This window comes from Muscardinus avellanarius (genome assembly GCF_963383645.1).
Source record: "Muscardinus avellanarius genome assembly, chromosome: 4".
Lineage (NCBI taxonomy): Eukaryota > Metazoa > Chordata > Mammalia > Rodentia > Gliridae > Muscardinus > Muscardinus avellanarius.
In genome coordinates this window covers 114,559,872-114,584,306 of record NC_137789.1, presented here as the reverse complement: position 1 = coordinate 114,584,306, position 24,435 = coordinate 114,559,872, and the positions used below count along the sequence as shown (strand labels likewise).

At 34.6% G+C, this 24,435-nt stretch overlaps 1 protein-coding gene across 2 annotated transcripts in view; it reads left to right on the top strand.

Moving 5' to 3' along the window:
* Positions 1-24,435, top strand: part of CTNNA3 (catenin alpha 3) — a gene marked incomplete at both ends in the record, with an annotated part of 1,656,346 nt that overhangs the window by 1,250,515 nt on the left and 381,396 nt on the right. The window lies entirely within an intron of this gene.

The window sequence follows — 24,435 nt, the reverse complement described above, 5'->3', positions numbered from 1 at the left end:
ACCCAATCAGCCCTTACCCAATCCCTAACCCCTACCCTCCCCCTCCCTCCTTCCCATGCTTGGTTTCCTGATTAACTTTGATATGTTTGTTTAAGTATCTCATTTGATTTAAAGAATTTTCCTCTTTCCCCCCTCCCATCCCCTCAGATAGTTCACTTTAATTGCTTCTCTATAGGATCTCTTCATCTAGAGTTCCTCCTGTTACCCATTTCTCCCTAGTTTTTGCACATTAGGGAAAGCATCTGATTTCTTATTTTTTGTGACATTTCACTGCAAATGCCATAATTTTGTTCTCCTTTATGGCTGGGAAAATTCCATTGTGTACACATACCAGAGATTTGTAATCCACTCATCTGTTGAAGGACATCTTGGCTGGTTCCACAGTTTGGCAATGGTGAATTGTGCATCTATGAACATGGTTGCTCATGCATTAGTTTGGTATTGACAATTTCAGTGTTGTAAAGTTTTATGACCCAGGTTTTCTTCTAATAGTTTATAGTCTTAAGATTTACATTTAGGTCTTTTATCTATTTTGATTTTGGACATTTTCAAAGAGCTCAATCAACTGGAAAGAAATGTACATGAGCTTTTTGAGAAGTTAGAAAATATCAAGTTATGAAGTTTGAAATTAAATAATAGATAATATTACAAAGATGTTAATAAAGACTCTGTAGGCAATGGGAAAGTGCTTATGATATGTTGATGTGAGGTGTCTTTAAGTATATGATGATTACTAGAGGAAAGAGACTATTTTTCATAAATTTGTAATACTCAATAATTCTTTTTATATAAGCAAATATTCCAAAGTTATTATTTAATGACTATACAAAGGGTGACTGCCTACATTTCAAATAATCCAATTGATAGGCAGGTGTGGTAGCACAGGCTTATAATCATAGTACTTGGGAGGATGAGACAGGAGAATTGCAGGTTTGTTGCCAACCTCAGCTACTTAGTGAGGCCTTCTACAACTTAGTGATACCTGTATTAAAATAAAGAACAAAAGATAGGGATGGGAGTATAGCTCAAAGGTAGAATTCCTCTGAGTTCAATACCCAGTACTGCCAAAAAATTAAATGAATAAATAAACAAATAATCTAATTGAGCAAGAGGAAAGTATGTGCTCATTCCTCTTTTGTATTTCACAACCAATTAATAATTGGCTATTCTATATTTTATTTTAGGAGGTTTGATTCATGTTTAATTTGACCAGACCTGCAATATCTATTTGATACAAAAAGTAAGTTCTAGAATATCATATGGATGTCTATGATAAGACTCATGAGGAATAGCTTCCATTGTATAAGTACTTATAACTTAGTCAAAATAATTTTCAGTCAAATTATTTGAGTGTAATTACTCATGAAGTGCTATATAAACTAAATCTTATCTAATATGCTCGTAAGCACACACAAAACACACACACACACACACACACACACACACACACACACACCATATGGTTTTACTAAGTTGTAGAGGCTGGACTGGAACCTGCAATCCTCCTGTCTCATCCTCCAAAGTATTGGGATTACAGGTGTGCACCACTGTGCAACACCTGGCTCCTTTTCAATATTTCAAGTCATCTTTTCTGAAAAAGATAACTTTAATATTTTTCTCATCAAATAATTGATAGTAAGAAACTAACCAGGGATAACAGATCACAATTATGCTCAGAAATACTCTTAAATATATCTTATCTAAAATTCAAAGTAACATAATGAAATGAAATTATAGTATTTGTACTTTATGCATAGCATCTAAAATATGACAAATTAATTTTAAATATAATCTCAATTATCTTCACCTTTTTAAAAACAGATATGCACAAAGAAAAATATTTAAAAATTTAAGAGTATTTTAAGAATTATACTTGGAGGAATTTGAGTAGTATTACAAATTTTCAAGGAAAATAACTATTATAAAATAATTGTTTCTTGCATGCAAAGTTTGAGCTAGAATAGGAATGAAATGTGTGCTATATGCATAAAGAAATCCAAACCTTTTTTTTCTACTAAAGAACATTTCTAAATCCTTTAGGTTTTTAACATTTTAATGTATCTCTTTTAGCATGGGTAGTAGTAAACACTTACAATCTTAGGAGCTTTTAAAATGTTCCAAAGATTTTTTTTTTTATCAGAACGATAATAGGAAGTAAAATTGCCTATCAAATTTAGGATTTGCAATAAATGGCTGTTTTCCTACTGTGAAGAATATCAGTTCCTTATGTGACACAATTATTCACCATATCCATAGAAAACTGATAGCAGGAACATTCCCATTTGTTATGTTCACAGTTGCCAGCTTTTAGACTTTTAATTTCTTACTCTTCCTTTGCAATCAAATTTAGTGTTGTGGATTTGAAATAATGCTAGGTCATATCTAGTTATTGAATTTTGACATTGTTTTCCAAGAGTCAATAGGTAGCTGAAGTTCCTGAGGGCTTAAAAATAGTTCTGAAGCAGAAGTGTACACCCTAGGGGCATGATTATCTTTGTGAGCATGCAATTGTATTTTCAACACAATTAGCTGCCTAACCGTGTGACTAAACTTTTCTGTGTATTTGCACATATAAGTAATTATGACAGAATTAAAAATCTAAAGAACTCCCTGCCTACTTTGTTTTCCCTTGGGAAAAAAAATAAAACATATATTGAAAAGATTCCTATTTTGTAAACTCATTCATTGATTTGACTATACATTAACACTATATAAAAAGCTTATTTTTTTAAAAAAGAGGATATAATAGAGGTTATGAGTAAACATAAAAGAATTTGCCACAATCTGCTAGCACCATTTCTGGTCTGGTCTTCTTTCATAGATACATACATTTTGAGTAGGTATATTAACATTAATTTACAAATATATATCAATCTAACATACATTCACAATAACCATGACGGTTTATTTATAGTTCCACTCTATATTTTCTACCCCTCAACATACTGTTTTCCTGTAATTTAAGCATCATTTACATCAGCTTTTTATTGTGGCTCATGTTTTATATCCTTGCACTTCATTATGAACTTTGAGCAGAACATTTAGTACATTACATAGTACACATTCGTAAACTCTAGATACAGATTTTTCCTTTTATACAAATCTTATAGATGGAGGCAAAGTTGTAAGACTTTGTGAGACAGGTACCACTTATGCCAAATGTCAGGCTAGCATTATCTGGTCATGTGAAACTTCTTTTGGTTATCTAGATGAAGGGTGTGCATAAAGAATGAAGAATATATTTGTAAGAGTAAAGTATAGCAGGTAGATCAAGTATCAATTTCCTTCACTTTATCTATTCCTGCTGTTTGAAAGATTCTCCTCTAAATGTCAAAAGGATCTTTTAAACGTTTCTTTACTGGATGGCAAAATGACTTTAACTGAAACGCAATTGTTCACATCCTGGCATTACTTTTTAAATTATAAGACCACTCTACATCAGCTGGATCGAGCTCATTCATTTTAAAAAATTCTGATTTAGTTCTCTAAAGTTTTTAGTCAATTATTTTAAACAATGCAGGGATTTAAAATTGAGCAATCAGTTTTTTCAACCATTTTATAAGGGTGGCTCTTTTCATGCATGGTTAAGTGTGATTTGGGCTGTTAAATCCCTCTGTTTCAATGAAATAAGCACGTTAACTCAGCAATCTGAAAATCTTTAATAATAGACGTGGCCTTGCCCTTTTGCTCCCCCAACTTAACTATTTGGTTTTTCAATTTTTTAAAAATGAGCATAAAACTCTCTCAAACAGATGACAGTCAGTCTTAGAGTTAATAATCTCTGGTTGCAGGACCCCATTTGAAACCCTTGGTGGGTCTCGTGGCTAAACAACCTGAGTCAGGAAATTTTTCCTTATGAATTGGTCAGAGCCAAACTTGTTTCATTTAGATTTTCTTGTGGTAAAGATATGTGGTAAAGATATGTGGTAAAGACTTTTTCAGAAATCTTTATTATCTTCATTAAAAGAAAATAACTTGCTGACTGGACCAGACATTAAAAAAAATATATCACCTCATTCTTATTTTCCTGGTTTTTTTTTTTTTTTTCCAGTATTGGGGATGGAACCTAGGAGTAGTCTTCTTCCAACCTACACTGCCAGTCCTATTTTTTATTCTTTATTTTGAAACAAGGTCTCACTAAGTTGTGGAGGCCCTCCCTAAGTAACTAAGGCTAGCCTTAACCACAATCTTCCTGTCTTAGCCTCCCAAATACTGAGGTTTCAAGCATTGTTTCCTGTATTCTAACCTTTCAAATTTATGAAAATTTATGGCATTTTTTGTTTAAGTCTCTCCTCTATCAAATGATAAATTTATTACTCTAATTTTTATTTATAGGAGATTCTTAGCAATGTTTTAAATATACTTCTGTTGGTACATTGTAACTATACATGATATGGAGATTTAGTGTGGTAGAAATATACATTCACATAACATGTACCAGTTGATACCCAGGAGTGGTATACTTGGGTCATATGGTGGTTCCATTCCAACTCTTCTGAGGAACTTCCACACTGATTTCCATGGTAGCTATATTAATTTGCAAACCTAACCACTGTGTATCAGGATTCTCATTTCTCCACATTTTTGCCAGAGTCTACTATTTGTATCTGTGATGACTGGCATTCCAACTGGGGTTAAATGGAGTCTCACTGTCCTTTCGATTTGCACCTCATTCTTCTTTCCTATTTTCTATCCTTTGAATTGGCAGACACATTTTTGTTAATAAAAGGTTTGTACATACAAGATGCTCAGCAAAATTTTAATATTCTTTCCTCTGTCCATCCCCCAAAAAGTTGCCAATACCAAACAAAAACCAAAATGTACATACCTGGTGAACTGTAGCATTCCTAATTATAGTTAGTGTGTTTTTATTTCTAACTTGTATATTCTTTGTATTCTTATTCATAATTTTTCTTTTTACTTCTTTCATTTTTTGGGGGTACTGAGGATTGAACCCAGGGTCATGATACCTCCAAGCTGTAACTGTAGCCTTTTATATTTTTTGTTTTGTAACAAGTTCTCCCTAGATTTCTGAGAATCTTGTTATGTTGCTGAGGCTGGTCTTGAACCTGCAATCTTTCTGTCTCAGCCTCCCAAATACTGAGATTACGGGCATGCACCACCATGCCTGGATTCCTATTACTATTTTAATATTTTATCCCAAAGAAAATTTATGGAACTCTTTGTGTGTAAGTCCCTCATCTCTGTTTCAGTGTACCACCAAACTACTTTACCATCTCCAAATTTGACCTCTTTCCAGTTGAGCAAGACTCCTGCCTCCATTTAGGTTTACCTTCCTGTGATTTAGTCCAAAAAATGTTCCCACTGTTTGAAATGTTTGGTTGAAAAAATAATAGCTTTGTATTCCTGACTTAATTAGAAAAAAATTTCTAAAGTAGAATTACTGTCATGACTCAGATGTCTAAAAGGGTCAGATAATGGCTGTTCTCAGTTCTGTTTTAGTCCTTTGTAAATCTTCATATCTAACTTAAAAATAATTAGAAACTATTATGCAAACTAATCTATCAGGTTAACTGATGACTTCTCAGAGCATCTTATTATACAATAGACATCCTGATGGCATATTACAATAAATCTTAAACGATGATTAGGTACATTTGGCTTGAATTTATAGAAAAGATTCTAAGTGTGGCACTTTAATTTATTAAGGTATCACTGTATATTTTGTTCTTACTGGTGTTGAAATTATTTTTTACCTCCGCTGTCATTAAGAATAAACTGAAAAAAAAAATCAGAAGAAGAACCCAGTAGTTCAAATTTTAACCCCAGAGACTTTATATGGTGCAGATTTAAAGTAGTGCTAACAGGTTATTCTAGGCCAACTAACTCTTGGCTTGAGTTTTTTCAAGTCTGGTCTCATTTAGGGGGACTATGATGATGAGTCACTCTGGTGGGAGAATGGGAGTGTTTGGGTTTGGGAAAATGAAAGTAACCATAGACCCTTGAGAGTTTATTCCAGACTGGTGGTAGGCCCCTTGGGCTGTGGTACCCTAGTGAGGTGGCATGTTAAATGCTAATGTTTTGGCTATCACTAGGTCACCTTGTTATGACAAAACTCTTCATTAAGTGGAGCTTGCAGTATGCATTCAGCAGGACTCTGGTCCTTCCTAGATGTTCAGAACTTAGGTAAACCTTTCAGGAAATCTTTTCCCTTAGGATGTGTTTTGTTACTAGAAATTTTTTTGTAAGGTTTTATGGAATGTCTTCCTTGCATTTGTAGCTCAGCTAAAGACTCCAGAAAATTTATATGGGGACTTCTGGAACCCTTTTTCTACATAATCTTCCCCTCACCGTCATTGCCTTACAAATTTCATCTATTTCACCCCATCCAATTGGATTTTGATCTCTGTTTCTTGAGTTAAGTGTGATTACCCTGCTTCAGTTACTTCTTCCTGTGTCTAGGACAATGCTCCAGGCACAAATCCAGGGCACCTGTAGGCTACTCTAAGCTTGATGCACTGCTCAATGGAAATACAGTCCTATAATGTCTATTTTCCAATGTGTGCAAACAGCTATGCCACATTTTTTTTTAGGTTTTCTAGTAGTTTATGACCATAAGGCTGACTAGTTATTCTCAAAGCCAGAAGCAAAAGAAAGAGTGATATTTTTAAAGCAGCTAACAACATGTGATTTTTCTGGTGGGAGCTTTTCAGTGACTTTACCCAGCACATGAGAAAAGATTAAAAATAGTTTGTGAGGTTTATTCTGGGGATGTTCTATGCCCTGTCTACAGTGAAGAGTCCTCTAAGCCACCAGTATTTTTACTCACTAGCCTACTTGTCTTTATTATTTTTATATTCCAGGTTTCTGTATTTGGATCTCTTTGGTAGCAATACCTAACAGTTAAAGTATGAAAAAATTTAAAAGCTTGTTGTATACATAAAGGAAATTTTGACAAGCAAAAACAAACTTTGAGAGTATGAAAATACATTATGTTGTAAATTATAATCTTAAAATTTTATTAGTTTATAAAAAAGTATTCAAAATGAGTTTTTAAGAATATTATATTTGACTTCTTTTTTTGTTATTTTATTTATTTATTTATTTTTTTTAATTGGTGCACTGTATTCATACATCATAGTGGGATACAAACTTTTGTAGACATACATGCACACATCGCCCAGTCAGCCCCCACCCGAACCCCACCCCATTCTCTCCCCATCCCTCCCTCCCATGCTTGGATTAGTGGTTGACATCTAGTATTATAGCAATTTATCCAAAACTAAAAATGATAATCTCACATAACAGTTTCATTTGTCTGATACCAAGCTTTTGATTACTTAAAGATAACATTTCAATATTTCTTTTTACTTTCTTTCTTACCAGAGCATATTTTTTCTATTTTTTTAGGTGAAACTATCATATATTTATATATTTATATTTCAGAAAAAAAATCTTTCCTAATATGGAAAATGGACTCTAGATACCCAAAACGATCTTGAAAAAGAGCAAAGCTAGAAGATATATATTTTCTGATTTCAAACCATATAAAGCTACAATAATTGAAACAGTGTAGTACTATTCTAAAGGCAGATATATAAACCATTGGAGTTAAATAAAAGCCTAGAGCTAAATTCTTCCCTATATTTTTGAGTTATTTTTGACAAGGTTTCCACGAACATTTGGTGGTGGAAATAATAATCTTTTAACTAAATATTGTTGAAACATAATAATTACATGGAAAAGAATAAAGTTAGACCCTTACCTAATCCCATATACAAATATTAACTCAAAATAGATAAAAGACCTAAATATAAATCTTAAGAGTATAAACTTTTAGGAGAACATCTGGGTCATAAAACCTCACAACACTGAAATTGACAGTGATTTCTTGGATATGATTTCAATGGCACAGGCAACAGAAGAGTATACAAACTCCCTAAAAAATAAAAAAAAATATTGTATATCCAAAGCCAATATAAACAGAGTTAACAGTTACTAATAGAATGGGATAAAATATTTCCAAATGCTATATCTGAAGGTATATTAATATTCCAACTAGGAATCCTAAAAATTAACAACAATAAAGGCAAACAATACCATTTAGAGATAGGTAAAAGACTAACATAAATAATGAATCTCCACAGATAACCAGTCTTAGTTGTCTGTTGGATGGAAACTCTTGTTTTTCTGGTTCTGGTTTGTGTTACCTATTTCTTCTTTGTAGTTAATCTCTTTGAGTATTTTCTCTAGTGCTGGTTTTGAAGACATAAATTCCTTCAGTTTCTGTTTGTCATGGAAGCTTCTTATTTCTTCATCTAATTTGATAGAAAGTTTTGCTGGGTAGGAAATTTTTGGCTGGAAGTTGTTTTCTTTCAGAATTGGGAATATGTTACTCCAAGCTCTTCTGGCTCTCATAACTTAGTTTGGGAAGTCTGGAGTGATTCTAATTGGCTTGCCTCTGAATGTCACTTGGCCCTTTGTTTTTGTTGCCTTTAAGATTCTCTGCTTGGCTTCCACATTGGTCATTTTGACAATTATGTGGCGTGGGGATCCTCTTCTCCTATCCTGTCTAAAGGGAGTTCTATAAGTTTCCTGGACCTGTGTATCAACCTCTTGCTCTATGTTTGGAAAATTTTCTGCTATTACTTCCTTGAAGAGATTGTTGATCCCTTTGGTTTCACTTTCTTTTCCCTCCTCTATTCCAATTATTCTTAGGTTAGCTCTCTTGAAATGGGCCCATATTTCTTCAATATCAGATTCCTGCTGTCGGATATTTTTTCCTAGATTAGAAACTATGCGTTCATTTTTGGAATGATCATCTTCTAAGAGCGAGATTCTGTTCTCCATGTGTTCTAATCGGTTGTTTGTGCTTTGAATTGAGGCCTTTACTTCATTAATTGCATCCTTTATCTCTTTTTGGCTCTCTCTGAGTTCTTTTCGAAGCACCTCTATTATTTGTACAGTTATTTTCCTGATTTGATCTTCTAGAAATCTCTGATTTTCTGTTTTATCGGGTTCTGATGTTGTGGGGTTGTGGGCATTCATTGCTCCAGTATTATTCCTCTTTCCCATGATTTCAGAAGTTTGTGCCTTCTCTGGGTTCTTCCCTTGGGTCACTATGACTTCACTTAAGGTGTTCTGGATCTCAAGTCTGTAGTATCTCAGACCCCATTACTCCTTTACTGGGTTGTATCACAGAGTCTCCAGCCCAGAGAGTCGATAGAGGCTGCTTTAGACTGTGGGGGGTGCCAGGTTGCATGTTCTCCTATGGTGTGATATCTCTGCCACCACCCCTCCCCCACTGGGTCAAGTCCCAGGGAGTACAGTACTGGGATTTCTCCTCTGTGGCCCGCAATTTGACTCACTGTTCTTGAGTACGCAGATGTAGCTGTACTGGCCTCGTTGAATTCTCTGCTGCTGCCGCCGGTGGCAATATGGCGCTGCTGCTATGCCCTCGGCCGTGAAGCTGGCGTATTTCTTCTTGGTTTTGATTTCCACTCTGAATCCCTGCAGTGTGTGCTGAGCTCAGTCACTGGGAACTTTAGATTTTACCTGCGGCGAACAATCTTGCCTGGCTGTTCCGCAGCGGCTCACCTCAGCTTGCTGTAGCTGTCCGGTGAAGTCGCCGCTGCCGCTGGCAGTATGGCGCTGCTGCCGTGGTCTCGGGTGTGAGGCCGGTGTATCTCCTGTTTGGCTCTGAGCTCTGTTCTCAGTCCGCTTTCTCTCTGGAGTCTGGTGATTTTTTTGTTTCTCTGGTGATGGTGTTTTCTGGCTATGAAAGGCTCTGATTTTGTGGTAATGGAGATTAGTTGTTAGTGGGGCTCTTAAGCCCCGCTTTTCTCGGTCACCATTTTCCCAGAAGTCTGACTTCTTATATTTAAAAGAACTACTAGTAGAAAACAGTAAATACAACTGGAAATAACTTGAATGTTCTAATATAAGATAAAAGTTGTGTATTAGTTTTAACTTTGTGACTATACCAATATTTAACCTTAATTACATTAAGTTCCATTTTTTTTAGAATTCCCACTGAATGCATACCTCTTTTATCTCCAACTTTTGAACATAAGTAGTCCTCTAAGGTATAAATCTACTTCTAATTTATTATTACCATTTTTATTATTATTCAGTAACTTAATGCAATAGACAAAATATTGACCCTGATAACTACATAAGTTTTCTAGAAATAATTTTTATTTTTATTTTATTACTTTAACAAAGATGACCCAACACAATTAAAAATCTTCAATCAGTTGAGTAGAGGTGGAGTTGGCCCACCATGTAAAATGACTCCAGGGATAAATTCATGTGTGATTCTATGTGAGCAGCTCCCTGCAGGTATGCACATCATTGTCTGGCTAGTTGTTTATGATTGGCCTTGGTCTGGAAGGAAAAGGCATATTTAAAGAGAGAATATTTAGTTGTATTCTTGACGTCATAGCAATAAATAAATGTGACTTTCAAATGCCAAAAGTTAGAAAAATGGTGATTATAGTACATTTCTTTGCAAAAAGAATATTTTTTCATTCACTTTGTTTAAACATACCAGTATATACAGAAAGCTACAGTTTGAATTATTGACCCTTATTTTTCTTTTTTTCCCTCTTTCACCCACAATCCACAATATTTACTTTTTTCTATAGTGTTTTAAGAAGTATCTTTAAATTTAAGGTCATGGGTATTTTCACAGATGTATGAAGAGGTTTAGAAGTATATATATTTCTTGATGTCAGAAATAAAACATCTCAGGCTAGAGGTCTGTGCCAAAGACTTAGTGATATGTAGAAAGCCAACCTGTGGATATAGTATACTCCTCAGGAAAACTAAGAGAGAAGTGTTGTGGCGGTAGCTCAAGGGACCTGGCACTAACAAAGCTACTGCAAGGATGTGTAAGATCCACATTCAGTTTGGGTTTATTGGATGCCTACTTTGTGTTAAGTGGCATGCTTAGTTACATTAATTTGTATTACTTAAAAGTTATTTAAAGCTACTGGGCATGATGGTCATGCGTGCCTTTAATTCCAGTACTTGAGAAGCTGAGACAGATGGATCACAAGTTCCATGACAGCCTCAGCAACATACTGAGACTCTCAGTATCCTAGTGAGACCCTGTTTCAAAACAAAACATAAAGAAGGAGCTGAGGACCCAGGCATGGTGGTGCATGCTTGCTTGTAATCCCAGCATTGGGGAGGCTGAGATCAGAGGATTGTGGTCCGCAGACAGCCTCAGCTACTCAGGCGCTCTGCGACTTGCAACTTAGTGAGACCCTGTTTCTAAAGAATAAAAAATAGGGCGGGGGTGTAGCTCGGAGGTCATCAAAAAAAAAAAAAAGAAAAGAAAAGAAAAGAAAGAGCTTAGGGTATAGATTGGAGACAGAATGCCCCTGGGTTCAATCCAAGTAACACACACACACACACACACACACACTTATACAATTTAAAGTTAAGCTTAGTCAAGCACAGAAAGAGAAGGAACATATGTTTTCTCTAATATGTCCAAGCTAAGGAGTAGTGGTAATACCAGAGAGACTCCAGATGATGGAGGGGAAATCTCAGCAAAGCTTGAAGAGAAGGATAGGAGAGGAAGAAAGCTGAGATTGTTCAATGGAGGAGCTACATATGAATATGTGTAATAGCATAAATACGTGATTAACCTGGACACTCTCTATGGGGTGGGAGGGAAATGGAGGGGAAGGGCATGAAGCACAATGTAAATGTATACCACTCTCACCACTCTCAATATGTTCCACTTATAAAAAATATTTTAAAAAAAGATAATGTTCCTTTTTGTGTAGCTGGTAGCTTCTGAGAGTATTCTGATACATGCTTTCAGGAAGATGGTTTGCATTGTACAATGATTAAAATGTCTCCAGCGAAATAAAGATGTCCTGATTTACTCCTCCCCAAAAATAAATAAATAAATAAAGTTAAGGTTACACATCAAGAGAAGAAATGCGCCCAATAGGATAGAGGCAGGAAAAAAATTAAAACAAAGCAGGCAAGAAAAAGAAGCGCATTGATGGTTTCGGAAAAACATAGCTGAAGTTCACAACTAGAAGTCGACTCAGAAGAATTAAAACAATAGCCTAAAGCCAACAAAGAACAGGTGTGACTCACCAGTGGAAAGAATCTTCATAAGGAACATGAGGATGGTAAAATTATCATGATGATGGTTGCTGATACTTACCAGATGCTAGATTAGGCATTTTGTATGCAAAATTGTTAAGACTCACAATGATCCCACAATAAAGATTCAGCCGTATAAGGTAGGATAGATGATGTGTTGAAAATCCAGCCATATTACTGGTAGATATAATAGATAAAGCAATAGATCTTGTGAGTCAACTCAACTCTTAATGATCTTCTTTATAGGATTCCTTCAGAATTACATTCACCCATCCAGCCACAATCACAGGTCAGTCATCTACTTCCCCCTGAAAGAGCACAGAAACTAGGTGATGTGTGTACATACTCTTTTATTAGTCTGACAAAATACATACATACTCTACCTCTGAAGAGTGGGAGTAAGGAATGGAAGGAGGTTGTTTTCAGTTAGAAATTACATTTGACTCCTAGGAATAGACATTTTAGACAGCAGCTTAAATGAAGTGGTTTTCTCTCTCATGACAAGAATTTTTGAAGTAGATTGTTACTGACATTCAGATATTAGGGTAAATGATTCTATGATTCTTTTGAAGTTACAATATGGCTGCTTAAACAGACATGTTCATATTATAGGTTGTAGAAATAGAAAAAGACAGGAAAATGTTGAAAGCAAAGTTTAAACTATCCCCACATCATAACCCCACTGTACACACTGAGCTTGTATGTATATATATATATATATATATATATATATATACACACACACACATACATACATATGTATATATATATATATATATATATATATAGTGTGTGTGTGTGTGTGTGTGTGTGTGTTAGCTATAAGTTAGTCTTGGTGTACAGATTTTTAGATGGGTATATTACTTATGGATTCTTATTGGCATTCTGCTAATAGAAAGGGAAGTGACAAGCTAAACATCTGAACCAAATTCACACTTCTAAAAAGTAGATGTGTCTTCAAACCTAAAATAGACTTAGGTATGGAATTTAACTCATCATCAGGAAAAACAAAATTATGTGACTTGTTAGAAAATGGATGGAACTTGGGAACATTATGCTGAGATCAATCAGTCTCAGCAAGCCAACAGTCATATATTTTCTCTCATATGTACAATTTAGAAAGAGAAGAGGAAAGAAAAGAGACTTCAGATAAAAGAGAGGGATCAATAAAATAATAGAGACTATCTGGGGAGAGAGAATAAAAAGAAGTCTTGTAGAAAGAAACAAATCAAATATAGGTTCATATATGATGACATCACTAACAATCTCACTAACTTTTATGGGCAGAAGAGAAAAATAGGATGTGGTGCAAAGGGAAATACAGCAAGTGGTGTGTGCATATACAAATGCACCATTCTGAATCTCAATTTGTTGTATAATCACAATGCACTAATACAATTATATATTTTTAAAAACCTGACTTGTGTAAGAATTCCAGTCCTTTAGCCTTTCCTAATTTCTTTTCCTGAGTAACAACTCAAGGAACAGCAGATGGACATATTAAAAAAGCACTCGAGTTATTAGGAGGAGTATATTGAACTAAGAAAAATAGTTCTACCTTTAAAGTGCAGTGATGTGATGTCAAAATAATCTCATGGCCCAGAGAAGTTTTGTGGTAGAAGGTTCTCAAAATATGTTTCTGGACTGTATGCATCAGAACCACACATTTTACCAAATTGTTAGAAACGGGGCCTATTAAATACATCACAATAAGCTTCCAAGACTATTCACATGGGCATCCAAAAATCTGAGAACTAGACAGGTGAGATTTATATTTACCTAATCCTGGAAACTGTCTTGTTACTTCTACCTAATTCTGGAAACAATCTTGTAGGAGAGGGTGTTGAATAGAAAAGACCTTTTCTTCTGGGTCTACTGTTTATACAACAGGAGCCAATCAGTCAAGAGGCAAGGTGGTAGTAAAGAAAGAACTTTATTGTTATAGGTGAGCTAATGGGAAGGTGGCATGGATTCTCATCCTAAAAAGCCCCTCTTGGTAGGAAGCTGATTTAGGGGTGATTTCAATAGGAGATGGGTGATCTATAGACTAATGCGTGCTTTTTCACAGATGGAGGTTTGTAGCCAAATGATGCATACCTGGTGCTAATTACTTAGTTCTGCATATCTCAACAATAAAGATCATTATTTCCTTGGGCTTTTCAAGTCACTGATTAGTTTGCCAATTGGTAGTTCCTGATATATTACACAAAGGACAGGCGAAAGGGATAGCTGGCTTGAGGTTCTCTTGCTTGTCACCAAACACAGGTAATAAAAAATATCTCTAATTATTGTGAAAGACCAGGAACTTACAAAGTTAAATAGGAAACCAGGCAGAAGATCTGGTCTCTGCTTGGCTTCAGAGTTAGAAATGACGAAACTATAAAATTTCACATAGATTACATGCATATGAACAATGGCATGGATGGGGAAAAGCACATGGGATATCCAAATCAGAGAGGAAGCTCAAAAAACACAGATCTGGGGGAAATCAGAGTGAAATGAAAGGATATTCTAATAGTTGGCCTCTACCAGATAAATTGGTCTAAAAAACTTCACATAGGTAGATTGTTATTGACCATTATAAATATGAAATATTTCTTATATTTAGAGGAAAATATAACTGATGAATGAACACCATACACACACACACACACACACATTTTACCAGCAGCTACATCTGCAAATGACTTTACTCAGCTGATTCCAGTAACTATTCATAAGTGATCTGATATCACTTATGAATATGTATATCCCAGCAGGATACAAGGGCAAGATAACAACCCTTGTATCCTGCTGGGCCACCTGCAGAAGGGGATTCATAAAAAGAGAACTAATGGCCTCCATGGGCAAGTATGGCTGCTGGTGAGTTTTAAAACTTTCCAAAGGGGAGCTGGGTGTTGTGGGACACACCTGTAATCTCAGTACTTGGGAGGTTGAGACAGGAGGTTGGCAGGTTTGAAGCCAGCCTTAGCCTCAGCTACTTGATGAGGTTTTCCGCAATTTAGTGAGAACCGTTTCTAAGTAAATGATAAAAAAAAAATAGGACTAGAGGTGTAGCTCGTAAGTAGAATGTTCCTGGGTTCAATTCCCAGTACCAGAAAAAAAAAAAAAAAAGCTTTCAAAAAGGATTTTTCAACTATATTCTACAATGGTTTCTACTGCATTCAAGTTTTTCTTAGGGGTTGGTCAATATAATTGCTAAAATGTGCTTATTTATCTGGAGTTCCTCTTATGTCCCAATTACTCCCTAGCTTGCACATATTAGAAAAAACAAGACTCTTCACTTTCTATGATTGGCAAATCTCATTGAACATAATGTTCTCCAGGTCCTTCCATCTTCTTGCAAATTACATAATTTTATTCTTCTTTATTGCTGGGTAGAATTCTATTGTGTGTATTTCCCATAATTCTGTAATCCATTCATCTATTGACGGACATTAGGTTGGTTCCCTAATTTGGCTGTTGTGAATTTTGCTGCTATGACATGGGTATGCATATATTACTATTACTCTAGTTTTCTTGCAGGATATCTAAAGGTAAGGAAGGAGAAAGACTGAGGTTCATTAATGGGAATACTAATATTTACTATGTGTAGACATGTGAATATACCAATATCAATCTTGGTGTTCTGTATTGGGAGGGAGGAAAATGGGGAGGCTACCAAGTGCATGTATGTCATTGTCAACATGATTTATATTATAATGTGAGACTATAATGTATGCATAAAAGCATATTAAAATGTACTTGTTTAATAAATATCAAGCTTTATAAAATAGAATAATCTGCCAGAAAAGGTGACTAGGTGCTACTCTTTGCATTATTTAATGAAATCCTTTGGAGCTTTTAGAAATCACTTTTATAGTGTTGACAGGCTATAGTCTTTTCCTACAAAATACCTTAGAAATAAATTACTATGTATTTCGTGACTGCTCATGTCATTAACATTAAACCACACTAACTTGATGAATTAAAAATGAATTTAACAAAGTATACAAGTATTTCTATTAAAATTGCATGAGGAATAACCCTCCCCTAAAAACTGGGGATTAAGTATAAATGGCAACATTTGACTAAGCATAGATTTAGTTTGAGGGAAATGAAACAAATGATTCAAAGGCACATGTTGGACATCAGGCATTAAAATATTGAGTAGTCTTAGAAACATTTTTTATTTTAATGTATTGAATATAGCTTTTCCACACTTGAAACTTTGAGTGAATCTTATTTTCAAATTATTTTGATAAAATTTTACTTTAATAATAATATTAAAATATGAAAGAAAATTTCTATTTTGAGTGTAATGCAAAAGGAATTGATCTGATTTTGAATATATGCATTCTATAAACTTATCTATCTCATCACTGATTTTAAGATTACTAGTGAATAGACACTTCACAAAAGAAGAAATTCAAATGGAGAATAAATGTATCAAAAAATGCTCAACATCATTAACAATCAGAGAGGTGCAAGTCAAAATTACCCAGAGATTTCACCTTGCTCCAACTAGAATGGCAATCATTCAAAACACAAACCACAAGAACTCTAATACATTGTCGGTGGGATTGCAAATTAGTACAACCACTCTGAAAAAACAGTATGGAGGATCCTCAGAAGAATGGGAACAAACTAACCATTTGATCCAGCAATACCACTTCTGGCTATCTACCCAAAAGAATGGAAACCAGACCACCAGACTAATGTGTGAATGTCTATGATCAAAGCCACACAAATCTACAATTGCCAAACTGTGGAACCAACCAAGATGTCCATCAACAGATGAATAGATTACAAAACTATGGGATTTGTACACAATGAAAATTTACTCAGCGATAAAGAACAAAATTATGCCATTTATAGGAAAATGGATGGAACTGGAGAACATAAGGTTAAATTTGATTTTCCAGTCATAAAAAATAAGAAATTGGATGCTTTTCCTAATATGTGAAAGCTAGAGAGAAACTGGGTCATAGGAGGACCTCTAGACAAAGAAGGAGAAACCATAGTTGAGGAAATAAGGTGACCAGACTGAGGAGGATTGAAGGAGGGAAAGAGGGAAATTCCCTAGTACATGATGTACATTCATAAACATAACAAAGTCAGCTACTAAGACAAACATGAGAAGGAGGGAGAGAGCAGGGACTGGGGTGGGAATTGGGGAAGGGCTAAATGAGTGATGTGTGCATGTGTGCCTTTACCATCTTGTACTCCTTTAAGATGTATGACTACCATGCACCAATAAATAAATTTTTAAAAAAGATTACTATTTATTGTATTATTTGTCTTTTTTAAGTAAAATCTTTATCTAATGATTCTAAGTAAAAGTTTTATTTAATTTGTCTTATTTAATAGTAAATAGTAATCAGAAAAAATCGCAGGTTTTAGCAGTCCAGATAGTAAGGTAAATTTATATTAAATCTTCTTAAAATACATATCTGTAATTGAAGCCTGAATTGAGTATTTGAAGTTAAATAGGTTATGATGTTCTGATTAAGGGAATAAAAGGGAGAATTATCTAATATCTTTTCAAATAATGTCTTCAGAACCTCACTTATTTGCCTTTGTGTTTTATATATTTATCATGTTGGGAATATGGGCTTCAGCTTTTCCAGTACTTAGAAGAATAAACCTGTAATCTTATTTTGAAGATGAACTATTATTGAACAATTACTCTGTAGGTCAGATTCTAAGTTAACAAGAAATTCTTAACATGTTCCTTTTGTCAATGACAACCTATCCCTAACATCCTCCCTCCCCCAATGAATAAGAAGGTTAATAAGAGGTTTTGTGGTATAAATCTTAAATATTATAATAAAATTTCAAGTGTATATAAACAAAGATCAAATTTTTATCAGTGATTGTACCATAGTGTTGAAATACACATAAAGAAGGTATAATTTCTGCAGCTACTTAGCTTGGAGTTGGTTGAAACTTAGAGTCTTGGATCTTTTCTTTTATCTTTTCTTTTCTTTTTGTGGTACTGAGGATGAAACCCAGGGGCATTCTACCTCTGAGCTACACCCCAGCCCTAATTTTCATTCTTTGTTTTGAAATAGGGTCTCACTGAGTTGTAGAGGGTCTCACTAAGTAGCTGAGGCTGTCCGCGAACCGTGATCCTCCAGTCTCAGCCTCTTAAATGCTGGGATTACAAGCGTGCGCCACCACACCCAGCCTGTGTCTTCGATATTTGTAATCAACTCCTTTGAAGCTTTTTTGTTCATAAAGTAGGCATAAGAATTACTTTGAATGGTTGTTTTCAGAAATTAGAGCTAGGACATACAAAAAAATTGTAACTTGGGTCCATATATTACACAAAAATGTCAGATGGCTGTTATTACTAATAATGAAGTGGGACCAATATAGAAGATAGCTTTTTTTAAATGATCATCAGATATTGTGCTGTTAGTACTGGGATTCCTGGTACCTTAGTATGCCGGGTATTTACTATATCTTTTATACTGAAGAGTGAACACTGGAGCATTCCCATCTCTCTTTAATTTTGAAGCAGGGTCTTGATCAGATGCTGACGGACTCCCTACATTATAGACACTGGCTTTTTACCTTTGATTCTTCTATCTCAGGCTTCCAGATACAAAGGTTACAGCTGTGTGCCACTATGCTTGGCTCCAGTATTTAATTTAAAATGCTTATTTTAAAGGAAAATTACTTATTTCTTATGAAAAAAGTTGTGCAATAAGCTATATTCAGTAAAATTCATGGGTAAATCATTTCAGTATACTATCACTTAAATTTTTTACATTGTTCTCTAATTCTTTCCATATCTTCGTACAGATGAAACTGTACTCTGTGACAAAGTAACACACTAGGCATCATATGTCTCTTCTTAAAAGCTGTTATCTTCGTTCTCTTTTAAGGAAATTCATTTTTACATAGACATACATATTAAGAACAAAGGTAGATAATTTATATGACTTTAAAACTTGTCTTTCACAGTTTTCAATATTGTGTTTTCTAAGAGCTCCCAATAATGGTTTAAATTTTATTTATAAGATTGTTTTCAGTCTGAAAAAGATCCAGAAATCTAAATTAGTTGCTTTTGTGTGCAATAAATTAACTAATATCGAGTTTTTATTCCCCATAAAAACACTTGATCCTAAACATTACAATGAATCAAAAACATTTCAACTTTTTAAGATAATAAAACCAGAAAAGATGAGAAATATATAAAATATCATGTATTTATAGCTAGTGGAAATTTAAATCTTGTCCAAAGTGTACTTAACTTTAAAATTTGCTATTCTTTAAGAACTTTCCCTGAGGAAGAAGGAGGAGAAAATAATAGCATATCATGGTAATCAGGAAATGGTAATCAGTAATCCCATAGATTTTTTCCATGTGGGATAATTTTAAACTTTTATGTTAATTTTTATTGTCTAGAATTAGAAAACTTTTGTGTGACAATCTATTTCCTAATTTTTCTTTAAAATAGTACCCACACAGCAACAACAGAACAATTGGTGATACTGGACCCTACTCCAGCATCAAATCATCTTGTTTGATTTAGATAGAACCCAGTGAAGCTGCTTATGTAAACACAAAGTGTACTCTACTGTTCTCAGTGCCCTCTGGGGCCAGTTTAGTTACTCAAGTTTCCTGTGTGACCCCAGGGGTATGGTGTATAAGCTACCATTTAAGAGCAGCTCCCAGAAATAAGTTTCCTGTGATTGGTGGAGGCTAAGCACATACAGAGAATGGTACCTCTGTGTGTGTGTGTGTGTGTGTGTGTGTGTGTGTGTGTGTGTGCGCGCGCGCTTCAATTATCCTTTAGACTAATTTTCTGGGACAAAGAGGAATGGGAAAAAATTTGAATTGTCCAACAGGAATTAAAGAACCAGAATCTGAATTGCATATTGTAGATAAAGGAAATATTTGATTATTCATTATTTTGTTGACTTGTATTTGTTTCTTGTTGTGATAAGAAAAGGGAAGAGATTAATATGTAATGGTTGAGATGTTTTCCAGGCTTTGGATCAAGTTTTATGTTTTATAAATCCATCCATTTACCTATATATTGAGTGCCTTTATATCAATAATGTGAAATTTTCTGAAGATGTAAACCTAGCCTCATAGACCAGTACATGTGAAAATAATAGTAATAATTATGATATGTAAGTGATCAAATAAATCCTTACTCATGGAAAGTATTCAGGGGCTTTAGGTATAGTGGTCAAAACTGAGGTCTCAGTTACCTCTCTTTAAAGAAAGTTAAGCCGGGCGTGGTGGTGCACACTTGTAATCCCTATGCTTGGGAGGCGGAGACAGGAGGATCGTGCAGGTTCGAAGCGAGCTGCGCTGGCTTAAGAGACCCTCTTTCCAAATTAAAAAAAAAGTATAAAATGGGTCTGGAAGTGTGGCCCGGAGGTAGAAGGGCTTCCAGGAACCCCAATACCACCAAAGAGAGAGAGAGAGAGAGAGAGAGAGAGAGAGAGAGAGAGAGAGAGAGAGTGTGTGTGTGTGTGTGTGTGTGTGTGTGTGTGTGTGTTAAGTAGCCATGCACTAGATAAGAGAAAAATATTCTGGACAGAAAGACATAAAATGCAAAGGGTTTGAGGCTCATGTTTTTTTCTCCTAGATTTAGAACCTGCAAATGAGGTTAATGTGATTGCAACATGCTTGAATGAGAGGAAATGACATTGAAGAAGTGGGCAAGCCACCATGAACAGTTGTGTAAATTCCTTAGAGAGTCTCATCTAATTTTCCCCTGATTTCTCCAAAACAAGGGCAAACATTTAAGCTGGGCATAGTGATGCATGCTTGTAATCCTAGCATTTTGGAGGCTGAGACAGGAGGATCGCAGTTCGCGGACAGCCTCAGCAACTTACTGAGGCCCTTTGCAACTCAGTGAGACCCTGTATCAAAATAAGGAATAAAAAATGGGGCTGGGGATTAGCTCAGAGGTAGGATTCCCCTGGGTTTCATCCTCAGTACTACTACATACACACACACACACACACAAAAAAAAAAAAAAAGACAGACCCATCACTTACTAGCTCTACAATTTTGGACCTGGTTTTAACTTCTTGAGATAATCATACCCACTTCATAGACTTTTTTTTTTAATCAGTATTAAATGGATATTTTTTGTAGAGTTCTATGATAAATAACAGGTTTTATTATCTTAAATAGGGTAGAGGAGAAATGCCTTCTCTATTTTCTCAGTGTTGATTGTCTAGTCCTTTGTGTGATAATGGTAAAATTATGATTTGTGTGATTTATGTTTTATTTATTTATTTTAAGTAGGTGAAGCTGGTACTGAACCATGATCCTCCTGTCTCAGCCTCCCAAATGTTGGGGTTACAAACATGCACCACCATGCCCAGTTGTGTAATTTTATTTTGAAGTTCATTGTAGTCATGACTAATCTTTAAGAATTTCAGGAAATAATGTATCTGAGCTTACTTGTTTTCCTCCTCTCGTTGGTAACAGTTCTTATCTACTCTTTCCCATATCTACCAGTTATTGGTAATTTGATGGATGCATAAGCCATGGGTTCAGGGTTTCTGAAATTTTAACCCTCTGATTTTGTGATGCTTTTTATATTCATATTCACTATCCTCTCCTCAAACTCTTTACAAACACACACACACACACACACACACACACACACACACACAACTTGGTTGGGATAGGAATCATGAATAATCAATATACATATAAATATATAAAATATTTATTAAAATATATACAATATCAAATATTTAAAAATAAATAAAAATATATAAAATATAAAAATATATAAAATATATAAAATATTTATAAAGAAAGGTTATAGAGAGGGTAGGCATGTAGCTGGTTGTTACCCCAGGATAACTGTGTAGTGAGATGTAAGAATATTTTAGGATTTAGATTGTTACTTTTTGCTGACTGGGACTGGGAGATAGGAAAGAAGACCAACCGTGAAAGCAAATGAAACAGAAGTATATCATGGATACTGAGCAGATACTTTACAGATAGGAGAGAACTATGAAATGAGGAAAATCCATTTGAATTAATTAGATGAAAATAATTATAATTACAACCATTACTAAAATGGCCTGTATAGGGCTAATTATAATATATTTATAAGTTCATGGGCATGCTCTTACTAGTGATATGTAGCAGCTTTTTGTAGTTAAGTTTTATATAATTACAAGAGACTGGAGTCAGCTGTGCTTCAACTTCTATTATTCAAGTAGTAAGCCATTAACCAATAATTGAAATTCACTAGATAAAATATGACTTTTATAGACTACTTGCATACATCTAATGAAAGGCCAGGGAAGAAGTTAAAAATTAGGATTCTAAACTCCCTGTGAGAGTAACTATTTGAGGAAAAGTAAAAGATTTATTTTCTCTTGTAACTTCTCCAACTCTTAAGAGTTCTCTGCCTGCCCCTGGGGTCCTTGTATAGAAATTTCCAGTGGTTTCTGTCCTCCTGAGTCTCATACTGAACGTTTGGCATTAGTGTATGGTATTGATGCAGGTTAAATATACATCAAACACATAATGGGTTTAACTAGAGCATTCCAGCAAGACCCTGTCACTATCATAAATGAAATAAAACTCTATATGGTAATGTTCAGGACTTCTCATTCCTTTGAATTTTGGGATTGCTGTCATGTACTTTGTCTGAGCATTACTGAGACTAGGATCCCGATGGCTACAGGTGGGTCTATTTTTCTAATACCTGTACTCATGGTTACCACTCCAAGATAAGGTACAGACTTAGAGGCATAGTTGTTCAGTGTTGCCTCATACTTCTGTGTGATTTTAATTTTTTATATCACATTTAGATAAAGAAACTTGTAAGAGGGAAGATCTTTTGTATTATTAGGCCCTAGTCAGTGATGTACTCTACAAGAACTGTAGAGCATCAGCCTTCTTTGTTCATGCGTACAGAGATTATTTTACATGAGGTTACTTAAGTCTAGTGATCCTGAGATATTCTGTTTTTATACTCTGGTTGGATGTGGAACACCTTTACATTTGAGACAACCATCCAGAAAAAAAACACTAAAGTAATTCTACTTTCACCAAAAAACAAGTTAATGTTATTTATTGGTTGTAATGTGACCTGGAATAATGGGAAATAAATATTTGCTCTGCATGACAGTCTTTAGGTCATGGTGGGAGAGGCCAGGAAGAACACAGAACGATTTAGACACTGAATTTATCATAGCACAAATTTCAAAGGAATCCATGCCAACTTTTAAGTGTGCACTTTAAAAATGTACCTAGTTCTATAGGAATTATCAACTATTACTGCCCAGAGAAAAGGCAATTTATAAATAGTTTAGTGTACAGAGATGAGTGGCAGTAGGATATTGAACTAAATTTAGTATTAGAAGATGTAGGTTCTGTCTATCATGTTGGGAAAAAATATCAACCTCTTTGGGCTTCAGATTTCTTTTCTTTCTGATGAAGATGAATGATCCTCTATGTCTGAGCTACTGAAGTACCCAGAAGCTCAAAAGATACTATGTAATTATTTTGTAGACTTGAAAGTGATATGTCTTTAAAAGATAATTTAAAAGATTTGATATCTGATATCTACAAAACTAAATATTTTTAAGACAAACTATTGACAATATGTTAGAACTTTTTTGATACTAAATTTCTACTTAAAATGTTTATAATCTGGTCTTAAAGATGGAAATTTGAATTCCAGGAATAAGAAATGTTATAAATGTTATTAGTGTATGTGCGTGTGTGTGTGTATGTGTGTGTGTGTGTGTTCTTGTTAAACTGACACACCAAAGTATTTCAAATACTGTAGTAAACTTTTGATGGAAAGTCATGAAGATTTTAAATTAGACCAGAGTATAGTTTTAGGTATAAATTTAATTTAGAGAAGATAAATTTTATTAAACTTAGACCTAAAATTATGCTCTGCTCTAATTTGAAATTCTTCATGTCTAATTTTTAATAAATCTTATTAACCTTAGATCAAGAAATAATTAAAAACTTTAAGTTCCTGCACAAACACATCACATTTGTACAAAATAGACCTTTTGTGATTCTCTTTATTCAGACAAAAATGATAGTCATTTTATTGTTGACAAATGTAGGCATCTTTGAAGAAACTTTTTAAATTAGTTTCAAGTATGGGCCAAGTGTAAGAAATTAAAAGGGATAAAATGGAATATTAAGCTCTTTGAGTTAACTTTTAGATAATTTGATATTTCCCATGAGTGCCAGCCCCAAAATATATGCTATATGATTTCATTTTTATGAACTTACAGTATATGTTAAATGGTAGAAAGATTGATTGGGAAGGTGCATCGGATAACATTATAGAATACATAAATATTCTGTTTTGATGTGCATGTGTCAAGATTGATTAGATGG